This window comes from Nicotiana tomentosiformis, chromosome 10 (genome assembly GCF_000390325.3).
Source record: "Nicotiana tomentosiformis chromosome 10, ASM39032v3, whole genome shotgun sequence".
Taxonomy (NCBI): Eukaryota; Viridiplantae; Streptophyta; class Magnoliopsida; order Solanales; family Solanaceae; genus Nicotiana; species Nicotiana tomentosiformis.
In genome coordinates this window covers 57,998,190-58,019,699 of record NC_090821.1, presented here as the reverse complement: position 1 = coordinate 58,019,699, position 21,510 = coordinate 57,998,190, and the positions used below count along the sequence as shown (strand labels likewise).

At 36.9% G+C, this 21,510-nt stretch overlaps 1 pseudogene; it reads right to left on the bottom strand.

Moving 5' to 3' along the window:
• Positions 1-7,668: 7,668 nt before the first annotated feature.
• Positions 7,669-12,954, bottom strand: LOC104095475 (late blight resistance protein R1-A-like; annotated as a pseudogene).
• Positions 12,955-21,510: the final 8,556 nt, after the last annotated feature.

Genomic DNA, 21,510 nt, shown 5'->3' with positions numbered 1-21,510 from the left:
TCAACCTTCTGGCTCCGTGCCTTGCCAACTAGTCGATGAACATGAGCGTGTTCCTTTGGTTATCTCAGAAGATGAGGACGCTGGTCCTGTTTTGAACCCCCCCAAGTCCCATTGAAAGGCTTTTTGCTCAAGGATTTGAGGGTGAAGAAGAATTCGGCCCTGTCTCTGAAGAGCCACCCCTCGCTGCTCTTCCAATAACCCATACTGCTCCTTATGTTATCCCTTCCGTTACTTTTACTGCCACACCTGCTACTACTTCTGCTGTCGTTCTTCATAAAGAGGTTGGCCTTTCTAGCAAAAATAGAGGCATGAAACAAGTTTTAATTGAAGTCCCCAAGGGTAGTAATTTGTTAAAGAAGTTCAACCAAGTTGCGATTTGGTTGTAACCGTTAATCGGCTCAGTGGAGAGGGAAAAGCTTGAGTCTCATAACTCCATCGCTTTAACGAATGATGATATTCATTCTTCCCTTAAGGTATATTTCTTTTCTCTTATTTCACCTCCTTCCCTTTTTCTTTAAGTTTGTGATTCTTCAGTCTTGCTGTTTTTGCAGATCAATTTAACAAGTACGGAGCTGATGAGGAGGATAGCCTAGAGTGAGCAGTAAGTTGCTAAGTTTTGTACAGAAGCTGACAGTTGGAAGGAGCAATTTGAAAGACTTCAGCTTGAAAAAGTTGTTCTTGCCCAGGAGAAAGGATCCTTGGAGCAGTAGCTCAAGATTACTGTTTAACTGATGGTTTTGAAAGCTTCTGCCAACCAAGTTGAAAAGGAGAAAGATAGAATGGAAGACACTTTTGCTAAACAACATTCATGGGCCACTGAGGAAATACGAGCTTGAAAGAGCTTATAAATCAGAAAAAAGTACACGCAAGTGATCTATACTCAAGCTCAAGAGGATCTTCGTGCTTCTTTTGAAAAAATTAAGTTCCTTGAGGCTACTCTTGAATCTTTGAAGGTGTCTTATGAAGCTAAAAAGGAAGACTTGAAGGCTGAAGTAGAGCAACTGGAGAAAGACTATGAGGCTTTTGAAGATAAACTAACACTTGATGTTAGTTGTGTTTTCTTAAACATACGTCTAGAAACTTGGATCGAGTCTAACCAGGATGGTTTTGACCTTGAGGATGAGATAGCCAAATCTAAAGAAACAATTAAAAGTACTCATCAACGTCAAAGTTTCTCAACACCCGAGGATGAAAGTTCCAAAAGTGATAAAGACGGTTTCGAAGCTGACCAGTTGATGCCCACCCTTCGTCTTATCCTCAAGTTGATCCTTCCACTTCTGCTGATGATGTTCCTTAGCTTCTCTCCTTTCAGTGATTATTATTTTGGATGTAATTTTTACTCTATTGATGTTCATGGAATGTTTTTTTAAGTTAGTTTTGGGAAACGTTTCCTGACTTGTTTTTGAATATCATCATCAACACTAATATTACTTCGTTGCATATCTTATGTATGCTTTTGCTCTTTAGATTTCGAGCCTTTTCTTAAAGTTGATATATGCTTTAATACGCAGCGGCTAAATACACACGATATTATTTTTTTTATAAAAGAGGGTCTTTTATATTAACAACACTGATGAAGATGACGTCCCATCTTCATATTGGTGTAAAGATATGCAATATGAACTAATTTGAAGAAGTTTTATTTGAACTTTCAAACAAATATTCATGTAAAACATTTTTATCAGTGCTTTCTTTATAGCAGGTATATAAGTACGGGTTTGACTATCCCGTGAAAATATTTTTGGCCTTAACCTAATAGCTCTTGGGAGTTTTCTGCTGAATTTTCAATTCTTTACTTCACATTTCTTCTACGAGCTTGAAAATTTGAAATTTTTCTTCAAATTTGAAATTTTCTTCAATATTTTTCCTTTGGAGTTATGATTTTATGGTGTACATCTTATTACCTTGTGTATATCTTCCATATGAACAGTCCCCCCAGTGTTTGAGTTTTGAAGCATGAAAACTTGAACACTACATAAATTCCTCTTTTTGGTTCTTTCCGTGAAAAAGAAAATACATACGGGACTCGGAGGTAATTTTTTAAATGATGTTAACCCTTTCCATCAGATTTGTTGTAACTTAGACCGTAATTAAGTATTACGCATGCCATTTGGGTCTAATATCATCATGTGGTACGAGCTAGCTTTTTGTCTATCATCTACAATGGTTGGCAAAATTTAAATGAAAAAATAAAAAATAAAATTTTAGTGTACCTGACCGTGGGTACTCGCTCAAAAGTAATATTTCTTCAAGTGAATTGAATTCGAATTGGATGGTAACAATTTCACGTCCATGGTCTCCAATTCATACGCTCATTTTCTACCAATGCCTTTAACTCGATACTGGCCTTCCCAATTTGGATTCAAATTCCCTGCATTGTCTGCTTGTGTTGATCGAAAATACCTTCTTAAGGACAAAGTCCCCAATCTTAAAGTATCGAAAGTTTGCCTTTCAGTTGTAATATCGTGCAATCCTTTGCTTTTGTGATGTTATTCGCATCAAAGATGCTTCCCTTCTCTCCTCTGTCAAATCTAAATTTGTGCGGAGTTCTTACTCATTTGATGCTTCATTTTCATGCACGTACCTTGTAGTTGGTTCTCCTATTTCTATTGGAATCAAGGCCTCAATACCGTAAGCAAGTGATAATAGTGTTTCTCCTGTGCTTATTTTTGTTGTTGTCCTGTAAGCCTATAGTACCCCGTTAATACTTTAGGCCACTTTTCCTTTGATGCTTCTAACCTCTTCTTTATATTATTGACAAGAATTTAATTTGTCGATTCTGCTTGTCCATTAGCTACGGGATGATAAGCGGCGAAGTAATTCGTTTAATTTTCTAGATTTTGAGAAAACCGGTAACTTTTGCACCCACAAATTTTGGCCCATTATTGCAAATGATCTCTCTTGGAACACCAAATCGACATGTTATATTCCTCCAAATAAAATCTACAATCTCTTTCTCTTGTACATGTTTAAAGGCTCCTACTTCTACACACTTAGAAAAATAATCAGTTAAAATTAATAAAAATCGTACCTTTCCTCGTGCTTTAGGTAGAGGACCTATGATATCCATCCCCTACTTCATAAACGTCCACGGTGCTATGATTGAATGAAGCAACTCCGCTGGTTGATGTATATTGTTTGCATACTTTTGACATTTATCGCACTTTCTTACGAAATTTTCTGCTTCATCTTCCATCTTTGGCCAATAATACACCGCTCTTATTAGCGTTTTTACCAACGACCTTCCTCCGGCGTAATTTTCGCAATGTCTTTCATATACTTCTCGCATCATATATTTAGTTTGTAATAGACCAAGGCACCGTGCTTAGGGACCCCCAAACATTTTGCGATACAAATTGCCTTCTATTAAATAATATTGTGCAACTTTCATTCGCAACAAATGGGAGTTTTTCTTATCGCCAGGCATAATTCCATACTATAGATAATTCACAAATTTATTTCTCCAATCCCAAGTTAAATTTGTTAAATTTACCTCATTCTTGGCTTGATCAAGGGCCGAATGAAACAAATGCACCACAATTGCGTTTTATGCGTTGGACACATCAACCACAAACCCCAGATTGGCTAAAGCATCAGCTTCTGCATTTTCTTCCCTTGGTATTTGGACAGCTTTTCATGCTTGGAATTGTCTCAGTAGTTCTCGCACCTTTTTCAAATATTGTTGTATTCACGTCTCTCTAGCAACATAATTCCCTTGCATTTGATTTACCAGCTGCTGCGAATCACTCCAAACTCAATCCATTTCCAATCCGATTCGCACCCGAGGCCCCCGGGACCCCGTCCAAGCATACCAACACATCGCAAGGCACGATACAGATATAGTCAAAGCCTCAAACCATGTCAAACAACATCAAAATTATGAATTGACGTTCAAAACCTTTATTTAAACTCCCAAGCATTCAAACCTTGCCGAACGCGTCCGAATCACACTTAAACTTTTTGGAATGATGCCAAACTTTGCGCACAAGTCATAAATCACAATACAAACCTATTCCAAGGCTCAAAAACACAAACGAGCATCAATAACACAAAGTCAACTTCAAATCAAACTTAAGAAATTCTTAAACTTTCAAAATGTTAACTTTCCATAATGAGCACTGAAATTCTCCCGGGCGACCCGATACTCCGAACATACGCCCACGTCCGAAATCATCATACGAACCTATTGGAACCTTCAAATCCCGATTCCGTGGTCGTTTACTCAAAAGTCAAACCTTAGTCAATTCTTCCAACTTAAAGCTTTCGAATTTAGAATTTTCCATCTGAATCAACTCTGAACTTCCCGAAATTCAATTCTGACCACACATACAAGTCATAATACTTGAAGTGAAGCTACTTAAGATCTCAAATCACCGGACGACACGCTAGAGCTCAAAATGACCGGTCGGGTCGTTACAAAGGGCAAAGCCTTGTGTGTTTTTGGGATATCCTTTGGGGCAGAAAGGGTATAAGATTCTAGACCTAGATACAAAAGGAGTGACAGTATACAAGGATGTACAACTTTATGAATAACAATACCTTTTTTCCTCCACTAATCTAATTCCAACCTCTATTTTTCCTATTCCCTCAACCACAGACTATAGTTTTGTATCAGACCATGACCAACTTAACCCTATGACATCAAAGGAAAACTCTCAATCACCATCTAAATTCATCAAGCAAAGCATCTCCAGCACACCTCAGTCAACCTCTAATTCTCATTCAAGATCATTTCCTCGTTCCTCTTTGCCCATAACACTTCCAGAAATCGGGAAATCCACCAGAACACATAACACACCTTCATACCTACAAGACTGTGTTTGCAACTCAGTCTTTCTTGCTGATTTAACTAACTCTTGTTTTATGGCATTAATTCAACCTAATGTGTTACCCTTTACAACTTTTTCATTTTCCAACCAATCCTTGATAAACTTCACTTCATACCTCACATAACCTACTTCCTATTCTCAAGCTATGTTGCATCCAGGTTGGCAAGAGGCTATGGCTAAGGAATTGGAAGCTCTTGAATTGAACAAAACTTGGGAAGTAGTACCTTTACCTCTTGGAAGAAAGCTCTTCCCTGCAAGTGGATTTACAGAGTGAAATACAAATCAGATGGTTCTTTGGAAAGGTTTAAGACATATTTGGTTATCACGGGAGACACACAAAGAGAAGGCATAGACTTCACTGAAACCTTCTCTCCAGTTGTTAAGATGACAACAATCAGATGTCTACTTGCTATTGCAATAAAGAAAGGATGCCAAGTATCACAACTAGATGTGAACAATGCCTTCCTGAGTAGAGATTTGCAGGAAGAGGTGTTCATGAAATTCCTAGCAGGAATGTCACCACCTTCAACCAATCATGTTTGCCTTTTGAAAAGGTCTCTGTACGGACTGTGACAAGCCTCAAGACAATGGTATGCCAGGCTCACTGCAGCCCTCAATTTCAAAGGGTATTCACATTCCTTAAATGACTATTCATTATTTTTTAAGAAATCAGCAGGCAAAACTACCATAGTTGTTGTCTACATTAATGATATCCTAATCATAGGGAATGACTATAATGAGCGGGCAGAATTTGAATTCTTTCTTAACTCTGAGTTCAAAATAAAGTATCTAGGGGTGCATATTATTTTTTGGGGTTTGAAATTATCAGAGAACAATAAGGAATCATTTTGACTCAGAAGCGTTATACCTTAGACCTCTTGTCTGAGTTTAATTGCATGCAAATGCGACTAGCTTCTTCTCCATTGGATCCCACTCAGAAGTTTCTACTAGAGCAGGGTCCTTAGCTTCAAGACCCCACATATTACCGTCGATTGTTGGGAAAATTAAATTTCCTCACACATACACGACAGGACCTCTCCTTTATTGTGTAGCACCTCAATCAGTTCATGCAAATGCCTCCCCAGCCTCATCTAGATGCAACCTTTCACTGCCTCAAATATCTCCTCAAAGACCTTATTTTAGGACTTTTTCTAAACTCCAGGTCTGATTATGAGGTGCTCGCCTTCTGTGATTCCGATTGGGGATCTTGTCCTCAATTTCGAAAATTCATTAGTGGATTCTTCATCAGCCTGGGAGGTACCCCTGTTTCCTGGAAATCAATGAAGCAAACTTCAGTCTCTCTTTCCTTTGTTGAATCAGAGTATCGCTCAATGAGAAGAGTTATAGCGAAAATCACCCGGTTGGTTCGTTTAATAGATGATATGTCCATTTCCCCTTCCTTGCCGGTAAATCTCTTCTCTTATAGTCAGTCAGCTACTCACATCGCAAAAAATTCGGTCTTCCATGAGCGTACCAAGCACGTGGAGTTGGATTGCCACTTTGTGCAGCAGCAATTTTTGGCTGGAATCATCTCACTCTCTTACATCCCGTTTAGATCTCAGATAGCGGACATCTTCATTAAACCCTTAGTTGGGCCGGCACACAGCTCCATTATCGGTAAGTTGGGTGTGGTTAATCCCCCCTCTAACTTGGAGGGGGGTTGGAGCTAGTTATTCAACATCTACTATGAAGGATTTATATGATAAAGAAGAGAACAAGAGAGAGGATTTAGGGATTGGTCTGAACGAGAATGACTTTGGTCGTTGTGACCAAAGTCATTTATCCTCTCATGATATAAGAGATATGAGTCGTCCAATACAAAGGAAGACTTTTAATCTCAAACGCTCATCACATATGGATTCATTTAATCATCACCGTTGATATGGCACAACTGTCAACTTAGGATACCAATTCTAAATTATTCTTTGTGCACGTGCACACGTGACATTACATAGATATTAGCTTTAATATTCTTGCATATTAGATGGTTAGTTAGGACTACACAAATAGAAATAGTACACATATATCATAGCTTAACAGCTTTTGATTCTTTTTTATCTGTATAAATACATGTAAAGTTGATAAATGAAATATACAGAAAATTCTTCACTGCTTTCTCTACAGTATTCTTTCAACGAGATGGAAGTAAACTCCATTATCGATGGGGAATTTGCATCTATACTCAGTTTTTGGGTTAACTATTAACTTATACCCACTTTGCAAAAATAATTGCAAGCGTACCCACTTTTCGGGTAACTTTAGACATACGGGCCTGAAGTAGCAAAAAATTATATCTGAAGTTTGAACTTCAGAATGTTTTGCCTGAAGTGTAGCAAAACATCAGATATTTTTGCTTGAAATTTGGCCTAACTTGCAAAGGCAATCACGCAAACTTCAGTTCATAATGCAATGGCAAACTTCAGCTCAATAAAACTACATCATGTTTTGGCTGAAGTTTTTGTTTTGTAATTGTTGAACTTCAGCATTCTAGGAGCTAAAAGTTTGTTTTGTAATTGATGAACTTCAGCATTCTAGGAGTTGAAGTTTGTTTTGTAATTGCTGAACTTCAGCATTCTAGGGCTGAAGTTTGTTTTGTATTTGCTGAACTTTAGAATTCTAGGAGCTGAAACTTTTGTTTATATTTGCTGAACTTCAGCATTCTTAGAGCTGAAGTTCTAAGTCTGCACACGGAAATGAGGAAGATAATCTTTCAAAAAAATAATTCAACAAAAGAACATATTGTACATAAACGAAATAGTACTAAACAACAATGAATTTAATATATCATGATTAACAGCGATTGATGTTGTTCATTTCAAAGATGAAAGAATGAAAAATATTTTCGACATGAAAACAAGTTACTACAGATAAATTAGAACCAAAAACCAATGTGCGTGTAAAGCTAAAATATCTAAGAAGTTAAATTATTGTGAATAAGACCAAACTGAACATAATGGGACAAGCAGATATATATGAATCATCAGGCTAAAACGCATAACAATATCTCAAGTTTCAGCATTCAGAAAACGAAGGAGGAGGTGAAAGAGGCCTGAAGTTGTTTAAAAAGTGGGTACAAGTTAAAACTTTTTTAAAAAGTGGGTATAGGTTAAATGGGGGCGACCAAATAGGGCGCCCCATGCAATTTTTACATTATCGAGCTCTGGAAGAAGTAATGGAGAAATGGAGAGAATTGTTTTTATTGCACAACATATCAGTATATTGAAAACAGCTTCTCTGCCCGTCCAGGGTAGGGCTAAGACTGCGTATATTTCATCCTCCACAGACCCCACTTATGAGAATATATTGGGTTGTTGTTGTTGTTGTTATACAGCAGATCAGTACAACCTGTAAATGGAGGAGTACAAAATAAGCTAAGTCTAGTAACCACCCCTTATATCTATCAAACTACTTCATTATTACAACTAACTAACAGATTAAGACTGAGTTAATTTAATGACACAACTAAGATGACCAAATTGACAGCTAGTATCTCACAGCTCTAGCAATTCCTCTACAGAAACAAAAGAAAATCTGATAAATTAATAGCTCTTAATGTGATTGTTTGACCAAAATATAATCAAAGTGCAAAAGGAACTTGAAGAAAATGTGTAGACAAAGTTATGATCTTTCTCTGTTTTAGTGTAAAATGTATTTGATTTGGGACTACCTTTTCAACAGTTAAAGACAACTGAAAAAAAGAGAGTTGAGTATTTGTCATAGATATGTTGGTTCATCTTAGCGATACCTTAATCTTTATTTATCATCCAGCTTATATAGTAACTACAACCAGCACCGAGCAAAGAATAGCTATCAAAAGGGCGCTTCCTAATAGTAATTGTTTGCATTGATAGAAGCTTGGTTTTGAATCATTTTTAAAATTGATAGTACCACTATTTAAAGATATTTTACTATAAATAAATAGATGATGATATAGCTTCGGATATGTGTCAAACAAAAGAAATAGAAAGTATAAGCAAGTTTCTCTAATAAAAAATATGCATTTAACACGATTAAAAAAGAGACTGATACGTAGTTGCATTTTCTCAGTAGTGTACCTGATAAGGGAACCCAATTGTGCTAGTTGATGAAGACCCTAAAATCAGAAATCTGATAATCTTCAACTTTTGTTCTCAAGATATCTATACCCGACTTTTCAACTGATTTATTGCACCACTTTATCTCAATGGACTTTAGAGAAGAGATCTCTTGGAAACAATCAGGGATCACCTTAAGATATTGGCATTTACGCAAAACCAAATGGTGTAGTCTCGGAAGTGCATCGTCTGAGACATTCCATTCTTCAAAAAAGACACAATCTTCTACTTTCAAGTCTATGAGCTCAGGAAACTCGTCATCCCTCACTTTCCATTCTTTATTGTCAAAGACAATATCTACCAGCCTCAGTACCTGAAGTTGGGAAAGGTTTGCAATGTTTGATTCGTGACAACTGCCCAGGGAAAACCTGGACAGCGTCAAATTTCTGAGACTTGAAGGGAAGTTGCATGGACCATCTATCATTGAACCTGTTGCCAAATGAATCTCAAGTGTCTCAAGTTGTGCTGGAAAATCCAATTTAGGGAAAAGGTCGTCCTTAAAATCTACAAATGAGCATGCTAGTTCCCGGAGATTTGGTGTTTTTCTCAATAGCAACTCCACGCCCTTCGGACAAGAAAAACTTGGAGAAGAAAGAGTTTCTAAATTCTCAAGTAATTCTTTCCCATCATTTAAACTGAAATAAGCGTTGTCAATATGTATATGCCTCAACTTAACCATCTTCCAAACTGTAATGGGTAGTGTCAATTTTCCTTCCTTTGGTTTGATTATCAAAGTTTGAAGATTCCAAAGATTGGTCATGGATGATGTAATTGACTCCTGAGCAATTTGTGCAGCAAAATACCTCAAGTAAACTAGCTCTGCTGGGAAAGAATAAATAACAATGGACTCCATATCCAACACTTTAAGAAACTTGAAGTTGTGAAAAATGTGTGAGACTGGGCGAGTATAAGCATATGCTCTTCTTCGGCAAAGTACAGAGCCAACAGGTGAGCAAGATGAACAACATTCTACAAGATCATCAGCATCAGAAAAGGCTAGGCGACGTTGAACGAGCTGCTTGTGAGGGCAAATACTGGATGAAGGATTGGCCTTTTGATCCCTGGGAATACATAAATTAGTACAATCATTAGTTGATTTTCAAATACAAATTGAATACTTGATTGTTTGAAAAAAATAAAGCATAGTTAATTGGTCTATTACCGTTTTATCCACAATAGCAGATGCTCCTCCTCTGCTCTTCGCTTGCAGAATTCAAGCAATAGATCATGAATGCGACATGCTTTAATCTTACCATCACAACTCCTCTTAGCATCCATAACGAGATTTCTTCTAATAAGATTCTCCAAGTAAGCTTCTGCTATGTCCTCCAATCTCTTGCCTTCATCTTTTATGAATCCTTCTCCAATCCACAACCATGTTAACTTTGAAACATTGATTTCTTCGTCCTCCAAAAATGTTCCAAAATAAACAAAGCAAGGCTTTAGATGATAGGGCAAATGCTTATAGCTATGCTCTACAATGGCCTTTGAGTCACTGTGAATATAGGAACCTAAATCTTCAGCCACTTGACTCCAACATCTTTCTGTCTTCTCCATCTTTTCCAGAATACCGGCCACCAAAACAAGTGAGAGAGGCAGCCCTCCACACTTTCTTGCTATTTCTTGTCCAACCCTTTCGAGGACAGGGGAACAGCCTTTATCGCCAAATACTTTTACTTTGCAGTAACTTCCAACTTTCGCTAAAATTAAAATTACGAAGAGGATAGGGTTCACTAACACATCTAGCTTCCTCCGCTACTTTAGAGTACCAAGTTGTTAGAATGATTCTACTTGCTTTATTGTCATCAGGAAAGGACCATCTTAAGTCATCCCACACTGTAGTTTCCCATACGTCATCAATGAGGATAAGATATCTTTTGGGATATAAAAATTGCCGAAGAATGACTGCTAATTCATTGTCCTTTTTTTCCTTATCAAAACGAACATCTAGCATGATCAGAATAGACAGTAACAGGCCCCTACGTGAATATACTTGAAACACACAACACTGTGCACGAACATCAAAGTGAGAGACAACTGACTCGTCAACATAGAGTCTGTTGGCTAAGGTTGTCTTTCCCAGTCCCGGCATTCCAGTAATTGAGATGACGTCCAGCTCTTTGGGTCCGTTTGTTAGTTTATTACGTAATTGTTTCATCACATCATCAAAGCCCATAATTCCTTCATTCATCTCTGGAGCCAATTCTAATGGTGTATGATCAGCACCAGTATTCGTGGTATCATGTAATGCCAAGTCAACCTCAATCATTTTCTTTTGCTGGATCTTTGGTACCTCTGCCCTGATCTCCTCTATAATGTCCAAGAGCCAAAGCATGAGACACCAGTCAGGAACCTTTTTGCTTATGCAAGCATCCACAATGTATTCTACCTCATACGCTTTGCCAATCAATAGCGCAACAGAATGTTGAAGCTTGTCGTCATTGCTGTGTCGCTCTTGTGCAACAGACAGGAGAAAAGGTTGCACGCTCTCCAATTCCTTCTGAATTAGATAAAGTTGAGTCTTGACAAAAGCAAGAGAATCTGAATAACGGTCTTGAAACTCCTTCAGGTTGTTTAAGAGGAAATCAACATAGCCTATTCCATGGATCCTTGGCAAATTAGACTGGAACTCCTTCCGGGTGATATTGTAGATCACTCTCTTGATGTGCTGAATAGTACTTAGCAAATCCAGTGGTAGCTCTCGATTCGCTTCCCCCAACACTGCCTCTTTCTTCTCCTCGTTATCATATAAAGAGTAAACGAGAAGTCCAACATCAACCATCACAGTGTCAATATCTTGAAGATGAAATTCAAGATCTTGTAATGACAGATGGATGAGATTGGCCATAAAGAGGTTGAGCATCTACTGAAGGGCTGCTATTTGATCATTCCAAGCAACTATCCAACTGGGATTACTAATAATTGGAAGCTCTTTCATGTTGTGTTGGAGAGTCTCCACAAAGCTAGCTTGACAATCAGCTGCATGCTCAATTTGGATATTAGTACACCATCGTGATTGTATTGTTGACTTTAAAGCTTGCAGGACCTTGATATAGATCTTGCGGACGCCTGGTTGAATGGGCTTAATCTTCATTCGCAGGAGATCGGAAAGCAAAATATTCACTTGACCAGGAGTCACGTCTTGATTCTCGTTGTCATGGCTCGGCAAATACAACCAGGCAACCATACCTGCGTGGGCGGCCACAAGTAAAACGTGGCTGAAGAAAGTACGTTGACTCTGAGGCTCTAAGCATCTGTCTGAAACAAAGTAGACAAAATTTCTCAGCAACTCCAACTCCTCCAAGACATCTTCGAGTTCTTTCTTGGGTCCAGGAACAAAAAGTAGTGAACTGGAACCATAAATCTTCACTAGATCACCCAGACTCCCTACAACAGTATCAACGAATTCCATTACAAGTTTGGCAGTAGCGATACCATCCTTGCTGGCTGATACTTTGGGAAAGGAGTATTTGGCTTTTAATTCAAACTTAATGATCTGAATCTTGTCCTGCACCTGATAGGTAAGACGATCGATGTGCTGGATCATGTTGACGTTTCTGAGGTCAACAGCAGCATCTTGAAACAGATCTTGCACTTTCTGTGTGATTTCTGGCATGTCAGGTTCACCAATGAAGCTCTGCAAGCTGAGGAAAATATCCAGGAATTTGAACTCCCTTTTGAGGAACTTGATTCGATCCTCTGAAGTCTCCGGCATGTCTAAACCCCATTCATCTTCAATCTTCTGCAGAGGTTCAAGGGGATGATATTTCATTGACGACAGGTATTTGTTAGAAAACATCTCTCCCTCTTTCTCAAAACCAGTTATACGAGAAACTGTTGTGTAATTGAGCTGTGAGGAGGAAAAGGAGAGACTGATCTATGAATCAGACGATTTGACACAACCTTTTTTTTTTTTTACTCTCTTTGGTTTCCTCTTGTTCAGAATGTTTTGGAGTTAAATGTTTCCAGTTGTCACTAAAGTTTATTTGCTTAAACAAGTCAAGTTGCTGCCTCTCTGCATTATTTATTCCTTGTATTCATATTACCCGAGATTCCGTTTCCCTTGGTCAATTGAATATCATATTAAGGAAAGTAGACTTTGGAGAAAGAGCTAAGTCAAGTTCTATCATAAGAGCTTGTCATATCTCACATAGTATAAATTATCATATATATATATATTCAGCCACAAATCCTACTAGTGAGATTACACTGGGTTGTTGTTGTTGTATCTAAATAATACATAAGAAAAGATCAACTAAAAGTGTTAGATTACATTTCTACATCAACCATCAAGTTGACAGAAGAAAAGTATTTATCAAATGAGACAAGTCCAAAAATATTAAAGACAAATCATGTTACCATAGTTCAACTTTGATGTTGTGAGTGTTGAAATTGTCAAAAGTCCCACATCGGTGGATGACAATTTTGAATGGGAATTTTACCCTATAAAAGGAGGCCTAATGTTTAGGATTTACACACACCTCTCATTTGCCTTTTTATCTTCTTAAGGCATTTGTATCTTCTCTCTTTAATATTATTTCACTTGTAATTTTGGAGTGAAATAAAATATTGATTGTGTCCGAGGAAGTAGGCAAAATTGGCCGAACCTCGTAAATTCTGGTGTTCTTTTATTGTTGTCTCATTGTCTTGTTTATTATTTAGTGGTTGTCATAATTTTTGGTATAGTAGTTGTGACTCATTCACACTATATACATTTAGCTTCCGCAACAATTGGTATCAGAGCCAAGGTACTGTCTAAGTATGCTCTGTGGTTGCAGCATAGTCTGATCTTCCACATCAGAAAAGATCTATCTTGGTAACTGAGTCAAGGTTCTGTCTGAGTATGCTCTGTGGTTGCAGCTTAGTCTGATCTTCCACACCAGAAAGGAAATAATCTTGATTTGTGTCGTCAGCTACTAAATAATATTTGTGTCAAAATGGGAGACAGTAAACAAGAAGAATCTACATCAAGTGTCAATAATACGTCATCGTTGGCATCTTCGCTTATGACAAGAATTGTGTCAAATGCGAAATTTGCGGTAGAAATTTTTGATGGGTCAGGATATTTTGGGATGTGGCAAGGCGAGGTTCTAGATGTTCTTTTTCAACAAGGGCTAGATCTTGCCATTGAAGAAAAGAAGCCAGATGTTATTGGAGAAGAAGATTGAAAAATTATCAATCGTGTTGCTTGCGGTACCATTCGATCCTACCTTGCTAGAGAGCAGAAATATCCATACACAAAGGAAACTTCTGCAAGTAAATTATGGAAAGCACTGGAGGATAAATTTTTGAAGAAAAACAGTCAAAATAAATTGTACATGAAGAAGAGACTGTTTCGCTTCACCTATGTTCCTGGTACCACAATGAATGAACATATCACCAGTTTCAATAAGTTGGTCACAGATTTGCAAAATATAGATGCAACTTTTGATGATGGTGACTTGGCCTTGATGTTGTTGGGGTCACTTCCTAATGAGTACGAGCACCTTGAAACTACTCTACTCCATGGAAATGACGAAATTTCTCTCAGAGAAGTTTGTTCGGCTCTGTACAGCTATGAACAAAGAAAGGGAGAAAAACAGAAGGGCAGGGAAGGAGAAGCACTAATTGTGAGGGGTCGTCCTCAAAATCAAACGAGGACTAAGAAGGAAAGATCCAAGTCGAGATTTAGACCCAGCAAAGATGAATGTGCCTTTTGTCGAGAAAAGGGGCACTGGAAGAAAGACTGTCCGAAGTTGAAGAATAAGGCCAAAAATAACAATGGAAAGGCCATTATGGATTCAAATGTAGCTGATTGTGATGATTCAGACTTCTCATTAGTTACAACAGAGTTATCAACATCATCAGACATATGGTTGATGGACTCGGCTTGTAGCTATCATATGTGTCCCAACAAGGACTGGTTCGTGAATTTTCAAGAAGGAGAATATGGAGTCATCCACACAGCGGATAACAGCCTCTTACCTCATATGGCATTGGTTCAATAAGATTAAGGAGCCATGATGGAATGATCAGAACATTAACAGATGTTCGATATGTACCGGGTTTGAAGAAGAATCTCATCTCTGTGGGAGCCCTAGAATCAAAAGGGTTCAAAATCATTGCAGAAAATGGAGTGATGAGAATATGCTCCGGTGCACTAGTGGTAATGAAGGCCAATCGGAAGAACAATAACATGTACCGCTATCGTGGTAGTACAGTTATTAGGACAGCAACAGTGACATCCAGTGATGACAAAGAGGCAGAAGCAACCAGGCTATGGCACATGCGCTTGGGACATGCTGGAGGGAAATCCTTGAAAGCTCTATCTAATCAAGGATTGTTAAAAGGCGTAAAGACTTGCAACTTGGAGTTTTGCGAGCATTGTGTCAAAGGAAAACAGACAAGGGTTAAATTTGGTACAGCGATCCATAATACTAAAGGCATTTTGGATTATGTACACTCTGATATTTGGGGTTCTTCCAAAACACCTTCATTGGGTGGGAAGCACTTTTTTGTAACCTTTGTTGATGATTTTTCCCGAAAAGTGTGGGTGTATACAATGAAGAGGAAAGATGAAGTGTTGGGAATTTTTCTCAAATGGAAGACGATGGTGGAGAATCAAACAGGCAGGAGGATCAAGTGTATTCGCACAGACAATGGAGGTGAATACAAAAATGATCATTTCAATAAGGTCTGTGAAAATGATGGCATCGTCCGACACTTCACTGTCAGAAATACACCACAACAGAATGGAGTGGCAGAACGTATGAACCGGACTTTACTGGAGAAGGTACGGTGTATGTTGTCCAATGCTGGCTTGGGCAAAGAATTTTGGGCTGAGGCAATTACATATGCATGCCACCTCATTAATCGTCTACCATCTGCTGCTATTGATGGCAAGACACCATTTGAAAAATGGTATGGAAAACCTGCTGTAGATTATGACTCTTTGCACGTGTTTGGCTCAATTGCATACTATCATGTGAAAGAGTCAAAATTGGATCCGAGAGCAAAGAAGGCTATATTTATGGGGATTACTTCTGGAGTCAAAGGATACCGCTTATGGTGTCCAGAGACAAGGAATATTATATTCAGCAGAGATGTTACCTTTGATGAATCTGCCATAACAGATAAGGTGACAGTTGAAGATGTCAAACAAACTGGTGGTGCATCAAAGCAGGTGGAGTTTGAGGGAAAATTTATTTTTCCTACACAAGAAGCAGAGGAGGAAACTCATGAAGATTACCCTCTGGAAGAAGAGCCAGTAGAGAGGGAGATTCCAACTCAGGAACCTCGACAACAACTTGAATCAATAGCAACCAGCAGGCCAAAAAGGACAATAACGAAACCTGTTCGTCTCATAGAGACGGTTGCTTGTGTAACCTCAATTATAGCTGATGGTGTTCCTACCACTTATAAAGACGCAATCTAAAGTTCAGAAGAAGATAAGTGGAGGATTGCCATGAATGAAGAAATGCAGTCCCTTCATCAGAATCATACATGGAAATTGGCCAATCTCCCGAAGGAAAAGAAAATAATTGGGTGCAAATGGGTATTTGCAAAGAAAGAAGGATTTCCTAACCAAGAAGATGTTCACTACAAAGCAAGATTGGTGGCCAAAGGATATGCTCAGAAGGAGGGAATTGATTACAATGAAGTATTTTCTCCAGTTGTAAAACATTCCTCCATTAGAATTATGTTGGCTTTGGTAGCACAGTTAGATTTGGAACTAGTTCAGATGGATGTAAAAACTGCATTTTTACATGGAAACTTGGAGGAGAAAATCTACATGAATCAGCCAGAAGGATTCAAAGTTGCTGGAAAAGAAAATATGGTATGCAAACTTGAAAAATCGTTGTACGGATTAAAACAATCTTCTAGACAATGGTACAAGCGATTTGACAAGTTTATGTTGCGGCAAGGGTACAAGAGAAGCAAATACGATCATTGTGTGTATTTGCGCAAACTTAATGATGGTTCCTTTGTATATCTTCTCCTATATGTTGATGATATGTTGATAACTTCCAAGAATTCGGAAGAAATTGATAAGTTGAAGATTCAACTGAAGGAGGAGTTCGAGATGAAGGATCTGGGTGAGGCAAAGAAAATTCTTGGCATGGAGATAATAAGAGATAGACGTTCAAAGAAACTCTGTTTATCTCAGAAAGAATATTTGAAGAGAGTACTACAGCGTTTTGGCATAGATAAGAAGACTAAGCCAATTAGTACGCCACTTGCTCCCCATTTTAAGCTAAGTACTACTATGTCGCCAAAGGATGAAACTGAACAGGAGTATATGTCAAGGGTACCATACGCAAATGCTGTTGGTAGCTTGATGTATGCAATGGTTTGTACGAGACCTGACATTTCACAAGCCGTTGGAGTTATTAGCAGATATATGCATAATCCAGGAAAGGAGCATTGGCAAGCTGTGAAATGGATTCTACGGTATATTCATAGTACTGTAGATGTTGGGTTAGTTTTTGAGCAGGAAGGCAATCGGTCTGTAGTTGGATATTGTGACTCAGATTTTGCGGGTGATCTGGACAAACGAAGGTCAACTACTGGTTATGTGTTTACTTTTGCAAAGGCACCAGTTAGTTGGAAGTCTACTTTGCAGTCAACAGTTGCTTTGTCTACAACAGAGGCAGAGTACATGGCTATTACAGAGGCTGTGAAGGAGGCAATTTGGCTTCAGGGGTTGCTAAAGGAGCTTGGTATTGAACAAAAAAATATTATAATTTTTTGTGATAGTCAAAGTGCTATTCAATTAGCGAAGAACCAAGTTTATCATGCAAGGACGAAGCACATTGATGTTCGGTATCATTTCGTACGAGAAATCATAGAAGAAGGTGGAGTCACGGTGAAGAAAATTCATACTACGGAGAACCCTGCTGATATACTGACAAAAGTGGTGACTGCGGTCAAGTTTCAACATTGTTTGGATTTGATCAACATTGTTGAACACTAAAGATTGAAGATGAAGACACAACCAAAATTTGTTATTGAGAGAAAATAGAAGATGTGAAATTTTGCCAAGGTGGAGATTTATTGAAATTGTCAAAAGTCCCACATCGGTGGATGGCAATTTTGAATGGGAATTTCACCCTATAAAAGGAGGCCTAATGTTTAGGATTTACACACACCTCTCATTTGCCTTTTTATCTTCTTAAGGCATTTGTATCTTCTCTCTTTAGTATTATTTCACTTGTAATTTTGGAGTGGAATAAAATATTGATTGTGTTCGAGGAAGTAGGCAAAATTGGCCGAACCTCGTAAATTCTAGTATTCTTTTATTGTTGTCTCATTGTCTTGTTTATTATTTAGTGGTTGTCATAATTTTTGGTATAGTAATTGTGACTCATTCACACTATATACATTTGGCTTCCGCAACAGTGAGTACCAACAACTCGGAAGGTGCAGAAAAATTACAGTCTAATTGACTAAACAACAACTTGGAAGGATCACTCAAAAAGTCCTGCTTCCATAGAAAATCAACTCAAATGTTCTGTCCTTTAGCTTCCTTGTTCACTTAAACAAAGGCAAGTAAGACTATTTAGGATTAATTGGTTAGGAAAATTCAAATTAAACATGTGAAAATAAAAATAAAGACAACAATTGCTTTGCACAATTTACTTTGAGATATCTTGAATAGATTGACCTGCCAATATGAAACATAGCTCACACCTAAACAAGCTGGCAACCCAAAATTTTCATGGTCAACTTAGGATGTGTTTGGTACGAACGAAAAATATTTTTCAATTTTTTCATGTTTGATTGGCTTAAATGTTTTGGAAATATCAAGAAAAGGAAAACATTTTCCAAAACGTTTTTCCAACCTTTCTCCCATTCCCCATCCCCACCAACCCCTACCAACCAATCCCCACACCCCCACCCCAACTCCACCCACCATAACCCCAACCCACTCTCGCCCCACCCCCAACCCCACCCCCACCCCCACCTCAAAATAGAGTCATGAAAATGTTGAGTATTTAGGGGAGGGGGAGCACATGAAACATAGGAACTTGGGGGATGGGTGAGGAGAGTAACATAAAAAATTATTTTCCTAAAAAATATTTTACTCTCTAACCAAACAGTAAAAAATATTTTACGGAAAAAGATTTTCGCTCACCAATCAAATAAGGAAAAATAAGTGATAAAATCACTAATTTTACATTAAAATATTTTCTTGCCAAACACACCCTCAGTGTTTGTATTGTACTAAGCAAAACAACATTTTGGGAGGAACCCAATGTAAATTGAAATATAATTGACTAAAATAATTAAAAGAAAGGAGTTCAGAATTTTGTATACAGGCAACAAATGAGGTTTCCATTTTCCAACAAAAGTGCCATTGGCATTTGTTGTAGTGAAGTGGAAACTTTCTACAATATCAACCGTACAATATATATCAGAATCAGAATAGATAGACATAAAACTAGCTAATTTCTCATGGATATTAGTAAATCTGCATGAAATTAAACAAATGTAACCATCATTAGATCTAATAACCGGAATAATATAAAAGAAAACATTAATTAAAGGAAGTCAAAATACATTCTTAGATCAACGATATTCGAGTTGAATTGTGATCATACTTCAACTCTGATGTAGAGTCTTTGCATGTGAGAAGTTAACAATTTAAGTAAATTCGAGCTGCATTTCTTTCAACAGTACTCAGTCAGAAGAAGAAATTTAACAGTAATACCGCTAACAATATGAGCTTCTCTATAAATAGCAATGGAAATTAAGGAAGAACAAACAGTAAAATCTCGATCTTTCACTCCAATACTGCACTAGGAAGTTCGAATTAACAACAGGAAAGAAATGAGAAAATCGGAGAAGAATAAAATTTGAGCGAGAAAAACAACCCCTCCATTTGCCAAGTCGGCAGCTTTTTATTTGAGCGAGAAATAGTAATACTCCCTCCGTTTTAATATATAGAAGCATATTTTCTTTTTCATTTGTGCAAAAAAAAATGATCGTTTTCTTTATTTCGAAACAATTTATTTTTATGTAATGATTTATAACCACACAAAATATATGTGCCTCATTTTACACTTAAAAGTCTTCTCTCTTTTCTTAAACTTCGTGCCCAGTAACGAGGGATTAACTAATAACAATCGATTGATCAGCCTGATGAACCTCTAATCTAAACCGGTGATTCGCATTGTTTACTTCTTTAGATTTTAGCCTTTCCCTTCTAACTTATTTTGACTTCTTTCGAGTCCCCCAATTCATTAAAGAACTAGCTGGCTAACCCAAATGTAGTGTTTTTTATTATACTCCCTCCGTTTCAATTTATATAAACTTATTTTTTTTTTAATTCGTGCCAAAAAGAATGACATTTTTCCTTATTTTGAAACAATTTACCTTTATGCAATGATTTATAGCCACACAAAATATATGTGCCTCATTTTACACCACAAGTTCAAAAGTTTTCTTTTTTTTCTTAAACTCCATGCCCACTCAAATGAGTTCACATAAATTGAAAAGGAGGGAGTATAATTTAAGCATGGTTAGTGTATACTATTACTTACACTCTTTTTTGTATTACTAAATGAATATAAATGGATATTAGATGGAAAAGATATAAAAAGACACTCTACCTAGGCTGAAATACCAATTGCACACTTTGGGTGTGTTTGGTACGTAGGAAAATGTTTGAGAACTTTACATAACTATCACATTTTAAAAAATATATTATAAATTTTTAGCATGAATTCTGGTATTACAGTTGTGGCAGGAAAATATTTATATTTATATCACACAGTTCCATTAAAATAGGATATCAATTATTAATTCCTAAAAATAAGCAAATTGAATGAAAGGTACAAAAATCACGCTTTTTTGTTCTCTTCATCTATTAGTTTTCCCTTTTTTCTCTCTCCAACTTTCCCCTTCTTAATTTTTGTCCCATTCATTTTTTTTTTTAATTTACTTTCTAAAGTTTTTCTTTTTCTTCTTTCTTCCTTTTCAAAAATTATAGCTCTTGCTTTTGATATTATTATACTGGGTTTGTTGTTGTTGTTGTTGTTGTTGTTGTTGTTGTTGTTGCTTTTGATATTAATTTACGTCAATATATACAAAAGGTATACATAGAAAATACACCTTGAATTAATATATAGACAATATACAAACAATATACATATATATATATATATATATATATATATATATATATATATATATATATATATATATATTTACTTAAGATTGAATTTAACATAAAAAATATATATATTAAAATACATCTTATATTAGGGATGACGTATATGTATACAAAACGTATACATAAAAATATATCATGAATTAAGATTGCACTTGGCATACAAAATATACATCTTAAATTAAGATGGCACTACATATTAAAATACGCAAAAATATATACATAAAAAATTAAAGTGGCACTTGATATTGTTGGTATATTTATGAAATAATTCTGGTATATTTAATACTTGATTAGCAATATCTAGTTATATAAATGACAATATAATGGTATAATATATATGCATCTGTGTATATATTTTAGAAAATATTGTAGGTATATAATATAAAATTTATAATTTGGAAAAAAAAATTGATACATTACATGTTCATTTTTG